At 40.2% G+C, this 9,876-nt stretch overlaps 1 pseudogene; it reads right to left on the bottom strand.

The window, feature by feature from the left end:
- Positions 1-477: 477 nt before the first annotated feature.
- On the bottom strand, positions 478-1,396 carry LOC119945056 (annotated as a pseudogene).
- Positions 1,397-9,876: the final 8,480 nt, after the last annotated feature.

Below are 9,876 nucleotides of genomic sequence, written 5' to 3'. Positions count from 1 at the left end.
TGCCAACTCACTCCTTTTGCTCCAGCCCCCACCCTACAGAACTTGTGTATGTATGTACATATTTATAATTATAATCATATTTATTTTTTATTTTGTGCATATATCTATACTTCTATTTATTTATAATGATGCTACTGATGCCTGTTTACTTGTTTTGAAGTCTGTCTCCCCCCTTCTAGACTGTGAGCCCATTGTGTTCAGGAATTGTCTCTATTTGTTGTTGAATTGTACTTTCCAGGTGCTTAAGTTCAGTGCTCTGCACACAGTAAGCTCTCTATAAATAGTATTGAATGAATGATTCTGTTGCTCTTTTTGTCATCCGTATGAATGCATTTATTTTCACTCTGGGTTCTTCACAACCTGATTTGCTTGCATCAACCCCAGCGCCTAGTACAGTGCCTTGCACATAGTAAGTACTTGACAAATACCATTATTATTATTATTATTATTATTATTATCATTATTATTATTATTATGTCAATTTAAAATGGCTTTCCTCCTCCAGAGCTTCTTCATAGCGTTTTTTACCTCTGTATTCCTCAGAGTGCAGATTAAGGGATTCATCATGGGGGTGATAGTAGTAAAGAATACAGTCACTGATTTGCCTATGGGTAAGGTGCACACAGGCTTCATATACATGAAAATGCAGTGAACAAAGAATAAGACAACAACAGTGATGTGGGAGCTGCAGGTCAAGAGGGCTTTGTGCCTCCTTTCCAAAGTGAGGGATTTCAGGAAGCACAGGATGACTGCATAGAAGTAGCAAGAGAAAGATGATCACAGAGATGGCTCCACCATTGGCAGCCACTGATAGGCCAATGAAGCAGGTAACGGAGCAGGTGAGTTCCTACAGAGGGTACGAGTCACAGATAAAGTGGTCAATGACATTGGGGCCACAGAAAGGCAACCGGAACATAAAGAGAAGTTGTGCCATTGAATACAGAAAGCCTCCCACCCAGACCAACCCAACCATCAGTCCACAAGCCCACCGATTCATGATGGTCATATAATGCAGAGGTTTACACGAGACCATGTAGTGTCATAGGCCATGACCACCAGGACAAAGACCTCGACACCTCCAAATAAGTGTTCCACAGAGAGCTGGGTCACACAGCCTTTGAAGGAGATGGTTTTCTTCTCATAGAGTAAATATATGATCATTTGGGGGCCGTGGCAGTAGAGTAAAAGGCATCCATCAAGGAGAAGTAGGCAAGAAAGAAGTACACTGCAGGGCATAGATTCGGGTTAGCGATTACTGTTACGACAATGAGCAGGTTCCCCGCAATACTCACCATGTAGATGATGAAACAAAAAGCAGAACTAAAACTTTCTGCACCTCAGGATTCTGGGAAAGTCCCAGGAGAATGAATTCAGTCACATTGCTTTTATATTCCATCTCTTCCTGTGGAGGAGGTCAGCTCCAAAGTGTTTACCTGTTTACCTGCAAATAGAAGGAAAATTACAAAAGAGGAAGTCTTGGATACAAGCGGAGCCACTCTTTGTAGGAAACAAAGGTTCCATTTCTATTATCTCGTTTCTTCCCTGAAAACTCTGTGCAAATTAGAAATGAACTCTATTTAGATTCCTTATTTTACAAAGGAGAAAATGTGGTTTAGTGAGGTACATTAGCAACTCCGTGGCTGAATTGGAATTAGAGGGCAAATAAAAATCAGATTACAGCCAGGATTTAGTGCAGTGTCCTTGGTACATCAATGAATTCACATTCAGATGCGCAGCTCAGACAAAACAATAAGCTTTCCTGTCTCTAAGAGCAAGACAAAATTTCCAAAAGGTAAGGCATGAAATTTTGACTTTCAAACAGATTATCTACAATGTTATTTGACTGTCTGCCCCTTGTGGACAGGGAACTTGTCTACCACTTCTGTTATATTGTAGTTTCCCAAATGCTTAGTACAGTGATAGGACACAGAAAGTGATCAATAAATACAATTGCTTGATTGAATTATAAATATGGCAAATGAAATACTTGTACCTGAAGTAAAAATACTCCATGTTACATTGCTCTAGTATTGTCATCAAACAGTTCCTGAATACTATTATTGTCCAAATGTTTCAGAATTTTAAGTCCTTGTCAAACTTAATTTTTAAACCTTTGACATATTTTTGTTCATTTCTTCATTTTGCAAGTGAATGAAATAGTGATAAGAAAGTAGTAATACTGCGGGTGTAATTCCCTGTTTTGGGTTTTATGTTATTTATCGAATTTGTTAAGCACTTGCTATGTGTCAGGCTGTGTACTAAGTGCTGGGATAGATACAATACAATTGGATTGGACACAGTCCCCGTCCCATACAGGGCTCACCATCTTAATTCCCATTTTACAGATGAGAAAACGGATGTCCAGAGAAGTTAGCTGACTTGACCAAGGTCACACAGAAGGTAAATCGTGAATTTGGGATTACAACTCAGGCCTTCTGACTCCCAGGCCCATGCTCTTTCCACTAGGACCCAAAGCTTTCCTGCTCAAAAGCTTAGGAAGTACATAACAAGCAGGTGACACATACCCTGCCCACAATGATCTTACAGAAGTGTGAAGAATGTCTTTGTTAGATTCAACAAACATATGAATTGTCCATAATGTACCTGAAAAATTTTCTCATACAGCGTAACATGAAACTCCAAGTAACTTGAAATGACTAAGAAACTCCATCAAAATACTTGAGCTGAATTTTTAATTTCCCTGGGACCTGCCATGACAATCATGAAGTTATGCAGTTGTGACTTCACAAAAAGGCTGAGAAAACAAATATTCATATCAACATATTTTCAACAGCCATACACCACTAAACACATTCAAGAGTTTTTGTTCAATCAGTTTCAATGAGAAGAGAAACATGTGACACATTACTTGGAACAGTAAAACTCAAAAATCAAGTCAAACTGGGAAAATGCATCTTTGCTACTTCCAAAGATGAGGATGTTATTTCTCTAGCTTTGAATAGCTTAGGTGGTAAACTACTTTTGATAGATAAGCACAAAATGTCTTGCCAATGGAAGCTCAGGCTACACTCTATTTATAGAGAACTATTTTAATAACGCTTTCATAAGCTATAAATCTTTCCCTGTGGCCTCGATTTCTGGTTTTGTCTTGGAGACCATGTTATCAGACCTAATACAGGAAAATCTTTTACATTTTACCTAATATTTTTTGTGCCGTGGTGATGATTTAGGGAACACTTCCCATCCATGGCTCTGGGAGACCATAAAAAGCAGAAAAGAATATTTTCAATCTCTAGTGCTAGAAATCCTTTCTTCCAATCCCGAGAAGTTTTCAGAAAATTATTTTCACCTCTAGGGCAAACTCCATAAACATCCAAGGGTCTGGTGAAGACCGTACCTCTAATGGCACTAAATCTTCGTTTTGAAGAAGGTTTACAAAATAAAATGACTAAATTGCTTTTTACTTGGAACAAACATGAATGTCCCCATTTGGGGAATTTAACTGACCTTGGGAAGTTTCACTTATGTTTCCTTGAAGAGCACTTTATAGAAAATGTTCACGAGGAGGTGAACACCATGATAAGAATGACCTTAATCCATTCTGAACAACAACAACAACAGAGTTTCATCATTCTCACAGTGTTATTTCTCCTCTGGCTGAAATCACTGAGGAGTTTCTCAGTTCCCAGGGAATTGGCTAAGCTTCTATACCATCCTGCTATGGTGTGTAGCATCTGCAGAGATTCTCTAAGGATGAATGCATCCATAGGTCAAGCAGATGTGAAATAAGCAACAAGTTATTGGGCTAGTGGACATGTGCCCGGTTTTGGTCTGTTAGCTCCTTACAGGAGCTCTGATAGGGAAAAATATTTCATATTTCCTAACTAGGCATTTGAAGGTGCACTATACTTGCCCCGTTAAAGCAACAGCAGCTAAAATTTCATTACTTCATTCAATGATGTTTATTGAGCACTTACTGTGTGCAAAGCACTCTACTAAGCACTTGGGAGAGTATATTACAGCAAAATACACATTCTCTGCCCATGACAAATTCACAGTCTAGAGGGAACCGAAGGAATAGCTTTGTTATTTCCATAGCAGTGAAGCCCAGTGTTTCTTCAGTCAATTCATTAATAGCATTTATTGTGTGTCTTGTGTATGCAGAGCAATCAATCAATCGTATTTATTGAGCATTTACTTTGGACAGCACACTATGCTAAGCACCTAGGAGAGTCCCTGACCTCAAGGAGCTTGCAATAGAGTGGGGGAGACAAGCATTAAAATAAATTACAGGTAAGGGAAGCAACTGAGTATAAGGACATATATATATATACATAAGTGTCATGGATGTGTCAGTACAAAGCACTGTACTGAGCACTTGGGATAGTAAAATAATTATAAGAATGATGCTTACTAGGGTATGAAACATCGTACTAAATACTGGAGTAGATGCAATTAATCAATCAACCAATCAGTAGCATTTATAGAGAGCTAACTGTGTACAGGGCACTGTACTAAGTGCTTGGGAGAGTACAACACAACAATAAACCAGACACATTCCCTGCGAACATTGAGCTTACAGTCTAGAGGGGGAGACAGACATTGATATAAATAAATAAATTGTGGATGTGTACATAAATACTGTGGGGCTGGGTCGAGGGATGAATGAGGGGAGCAAGGCAAGAGGGAAATGAAAGCTTAGTCAGGGAAGGCCTCTTGGAGGAGATGTGCCTTCAATAAGGCTTTGACAGTGGGGAGAGTAAATGTCTGTTGGATAGGAAGAGGGAGGGCATTCCAGGCCAAAGGTAAGACATGATGATGATTATGGTACTTGTTAAGCGCTTCTTATGTGCCAAGACCTGTTCTAAGTGCTGGGGTAGATACAAGGTAATCAGGCTGTCCCACGTGAAGTTCACAGTCTTAATCCCCATTTTACAGATGTGGTAACTGAGGCACAGAGAAGTTAAGTGGCTTGCCATGACCAAGACCTGGGTGAGGGGCTGGTGGCAAGATAGACGAGATCAAGGTAGACAAAAAAGGTTGACATTAAAGGAGTGAAGTGTGTGGGCTGGGTTATAGTAGGAGAGTATCAAGGTGTGGTAGGAAGGGCAAAGATGATCTTGTGCTTTAAAGCCAGTGGTAAAGAGCTTCTGCTTTACATTGCCACAGTGTAAGCAGATTGGACACAATTCCGGTCCCATATAGGGCTCCCAGTCTAGGAGAGAAGTAGGACAGAGACCTTATTCCCATTTTACAGATGAGGAAACTGAAGCACAGAGAAGTTAGGTGGGAAGCAATGTGGCCTAGTGGAAAGAGAATGGGCCTGGGATTCAGATGAACTGGGTTCTGATCCTGGCACGGCCGTTTGTCTGCTGTGCAACCTTGGATAAGTCATTGAACTTCTCTGTACCTCAATTACACAATCTGTAAAATGGGATCAAATCCTACCCCCTCCTACTTAGACTACGAGCCCTATGTGGGATATGGACTGTGTCCAGTGCTCAATATAGTGCCTAGAGCTTAGTACAGTGCCCAGCACTTAGTACAGTGCCTGGCATATAGTAAGCACTTAACAAATACCATAATTATTACAATCTTGTATCCACCTCAGTGCTTAGTACAGTGTTTGGCACATAGTAAGTGCTTAATAAGTACCACAAAAATAGTGACTTGCCCAAGGTAACACAGTAAGTGGAAGAGGGATGTAAACCTCTGGTCTCTTGACTCCCAGGCCAGTACTCTTTCCACTAGGTCATGTGTGCTGCTTCACATATAAAATGAAAATACATGATCCCTGCCCTCAAGGAGCTTACAGTTTAAATTACAGATGAGACCAAGTAATATAGTATATAAGATTTGAGATACTTCCCAAGGTAATATCTCACATAGAAAAATGAGTGATGCTGTCATTGGTAGTGACATACGGTATCCCTTGCTCTGATAGGGCTACCTCTTGCAGGTATTTTAATTCTGCAGAAGATTGACATCAAACCATCTGGACAATTTAACTAACATTTCTAGTACCTTATGATACTGCTAAACTAAATTTGTACTGGATTTGGAGAAATAACATGATCTACTAGAAAACCATAGGACTGGGAGTCACAAGACGTGAGTTCTAATCCTGCTTCTGCCACTTGTTTGATGTGTGACCTTGGACAAGTTGCTTAACTTCATGGTGCCTCAATTTCCTCAACTGTAAAGTGGGGGTTATATACCTGCTCTCACTCCTACCTGGACTGTGAGCCCTATATGGGACAGAAACTGTCCAACCAGATTATCTTGTGTCTACTCCAGGGCTCAGTAAAAGCACATAGTAAGCGTTTAACAAATAGCACAATTTGCATTATTTTCATTATTCTTCTAATTATTATTATTGTGTTTAATGAAGGTCAGATAAACATTCTACATCATGTATAGCAACAATAACCTGAATAGTTTTCCGATTCCACTGTCAAAGAGTAATATTGTCCATCAGGAGCTCTGTTTCTGTTGGAGTATATTCAAGATGGGTTTTGTTTCATCTAAAAATGGGTGGCTATTTTGGTGATTAAAAAGCAGGGACCACTTGATCAGGCTTGGGCCATTCTTACTGATTTTCCCAAGTCCAGGTGGTCCCTAAGGTTTTCCTCCCTCTTACTTCATCACAGAATGCTGGCTCTGCTGCATCAAGGAATGCCCTCCCTCTGCCCATCCACCAAGCTAGCTCTCTTCCTCCCTTCAAGGCACTACTGAGAGCTCATCTCCTCCAGGAGGCCTTCTCAGACTGAGCCCCTTCCTTCCTCTCCCCCTCGTCCCCCTCTCCATCCCCCCATCTTACATCCTTCCCTTCCCCACAGCACCTGTATATATGTATATATGTTTGTACATATTTATTACTCTATTTATTCACTTATTTATTTATTTTACTTGTACATATCTATTCTATTTATTTTATTTTGTTAATATGTTTGGTTTTATTGTCTGTCTCCCCCTTCTAGACTGTGAGCCCACTGTTGGGTAGGGACTGTCTCTATATGTTGCCAGCTTGTATTTCCCAAGCGCTTAGTACAGTGCTCTGCACACAGTAAGTGCTCAATAAATACGATTGATTGATTGATTGATTGATTGATCAAGTTTACCCAAATCCCAATAAAAATCTCTCTTCTTCAAGGAAAAAGTCATTACTATGTCACCCTGGATACTTTGATTTCACTTATTGAGTATATAATCCCTGAGTGTTCTCCATTTTACCAAAATTATCTGTTTTCCCTTCTATTCTTCCCTTAAGAGGATTCCAATTACCATTAGAAATTACTGAAAGGAGTCTTTTAATCATCGTGTATAATGAGAAGGAAGACTTAAACATATACAGGAAATGACATTCATTGTTCCAACTACTCAGAATACATTAAAACCCTCAAGTACGGTTCTTTTAGAAGAGATTACACCAAAGTGATTTTCCTTAAAGCATCTGAAGAACCCACTGGTTCCTTCCTTCTCCCACTGAAAAAAACCACAACATAATTTTCAGAAAGTGATTCACTTCTCTCTTGAAGTCATTATTTGGCTCCATAACTTCCTCATGGCATTTTTCACCTCCACATTTCTCACGGTGTAGATCAAGGGGTTTAACAAGGGAGTAATGAAAACTTGGAATTAGGTCACTCCTTTATCCATTGGGAAGGTGGTGACAGGCCTCATGTAGGTTAAGATACAGGGAACAAAGAACAGCATGACGACGGTGTCATGAGAGCCACAGGTGGGGAGGGCTTTGCACCTTCCCTCTGAATTATAACATTTTAGAGAGTTCAAGATGACCACGTAGGAAACGACCAACATGACAAAACAGATAGTGCAGATCAGGCCGCCATTGGCAGCCACCGACAGGCCCACGACATAGGTGTCTGTGCAGACGAGTTCCAACAATGGATACATGTCACAAAGTGATCAGTGACAATGGGACCACAGAAGGGCAGCCGGAATCGGATGAAAATCTGAGTTATTGAATGAAAGAAGCCTACTAACCAGGCCACCCTCACCAGCAGGGCACAGACCTGTCGGTTCATAATGATCAAATAGTGCAGGTGTTTGCAGTTGACCACCTAATAGTCATAGGCCATCATAATGAGAAGGATGACCTCTGTCCCTTGAAAAAAATGTGATACAAACAGCTGGACCATACAGTTATTATTGGAGAAGACTTTCCTGGCAGACAGGCTGTCTACAATCATTTTTGGGAATAGTGAAAGAGGAGTAGAAGGTGGGTATGAAAGATAAGTATGAGAAGAAGAAGTACATAGAGGAGCTGAGATTGTGGCTGGCCTTGATGGTTATGACCACAAGCAGGTTTCCCAAAAGAGTTACCAGGTAGATGATTAGGAATAAAACAAATATAAGTTTCTGCAACTCTGGACTCTGGGTAAATCCCAAGAGAATGAATTCGGTCAAACTGTTCCCTTTTTCCATTGATTCAATGTTGGTGATGAACACATCAATAAGTATGCATGACAGAGAACAGGTCTACCTAAAAAGATAAGGATAATTGAATTTCTATAGCACCATTTTTTTTTCCCACGGAACCCTAGATACTGTATTTCTACTACCTAAAATTTTACTCATTCTTAAAACACCTTGGTCCCATTTGACAGAAAGATAAATCAAGTCAAGATACTTGTATTATACCCACCTTCAGAAAAGGGTAATCAATCAATCAGTAGTATTTACTGAGTGCATACTCTGTGCAGAGTTCTGTACTAAGTGCTTATGCATGCTGAATCCAGTATTCTTTCCACTTAGTTCAGAGCTTGTCAACCAGTGTGGCTAGTGCCACTGGTAGCATTTCACTAGATTTTCACCCTTTAATCGTTCTTCACCCAGCTCCACAGAACTTATGTACCTACCTGTAATTTATTTATCTATAATTAATGTTTGTCTCCTCCTCTTGATTGTAAGCTCACTGTGAGCAGGGAACATGTTTACCAACTCTGTTGTATTGTGAGCCCACTGTTGGGTAGGGACTGTCTCTATATGTTGCCAACTTGTACTTCCCAAGCGCTTAGTACAGTGCTCTGCACACAGTAAGCGCTCAATAAATATGATTGATTGATTGATTGATTGTATTTTCCTAAGCAATTAATACAGTACCTGAGGAGCAGTGTGCCCTAGTGGAAAGAGCACAGACTTGGGAGTTAGAGGTCATGGGTTCTAATCCCGGCTCCAACATTTGTCAATTGTGTGACCTTGGGCAATTCACTAAAGTCCTCTGTGCCTCATTTCCTCCATCTGTAAAATGGGGATGTAGACTGTGAGTCCCATGTGGGACAACCTGATTACCTTGTTTCTACCCCAGTGCTTAGAACAGTGCTTGGCACAAATTAAGTGTAAAACAAATACCATCATCATCATCAAAATCATCATCAGTGTTCTGCACAGATTAAGTGCTCAATAAATGTTATTGATTAACTGATGGATTTCACAGCACACTGGAGTGCCCAACAGAAGCCATTTTGCTTTACTGAGGGATGATCAGAATAATGATAATAATAATAATAATAGTATTTGTTAAGCACTTACTATGTGCCAAGCACTGTTCTAAGCACTGTGGTAGACACAAGGTAATCAGGATGTCCCACTTTGGGCTCACAGTCTTAATCCCCATTTACAGATGAGGTAACTGAGGCACAGAGAAATTAAGCGACTTGCCCAAAGTCACATGGCTAAGTGGCAGAGTCATAATTAGAACCCACGACTTTTGACTCACAAGCCTGTGCTCTTTCCACTAAGCCACGAATAGGCTTGCTGAATTGTTTTCTTTAGAAAACTGTTCTTTTTAGTAGACAAGGTGCACTTACTGTTAGGTTAAGTTTATTCCCTCCTCTCCCTGTGAATGCCTCCAATGGCACAAGTTAGGACAACTAAATGTTCCTTTCAGAC

This window comes from Tachyglossus aculeatus, chromosome 24 (genome assembly GCF_015852505.1).
Source record: "Tachyglossus aculeatus isolate mTacAcu1 chromosome 24, mTacAcu1.pri, whole genome shotgun sequence".
Lineage (NCBI taxonomy): Eukaryota > Metazoa > Chordata > Mammalia > Monotremata > Tachyglossidae > Tachyglossus > Tachyglossus aculeatus.
This window is presented reverse-complemented; position numbering and strand designations above follow the sequence as displayed.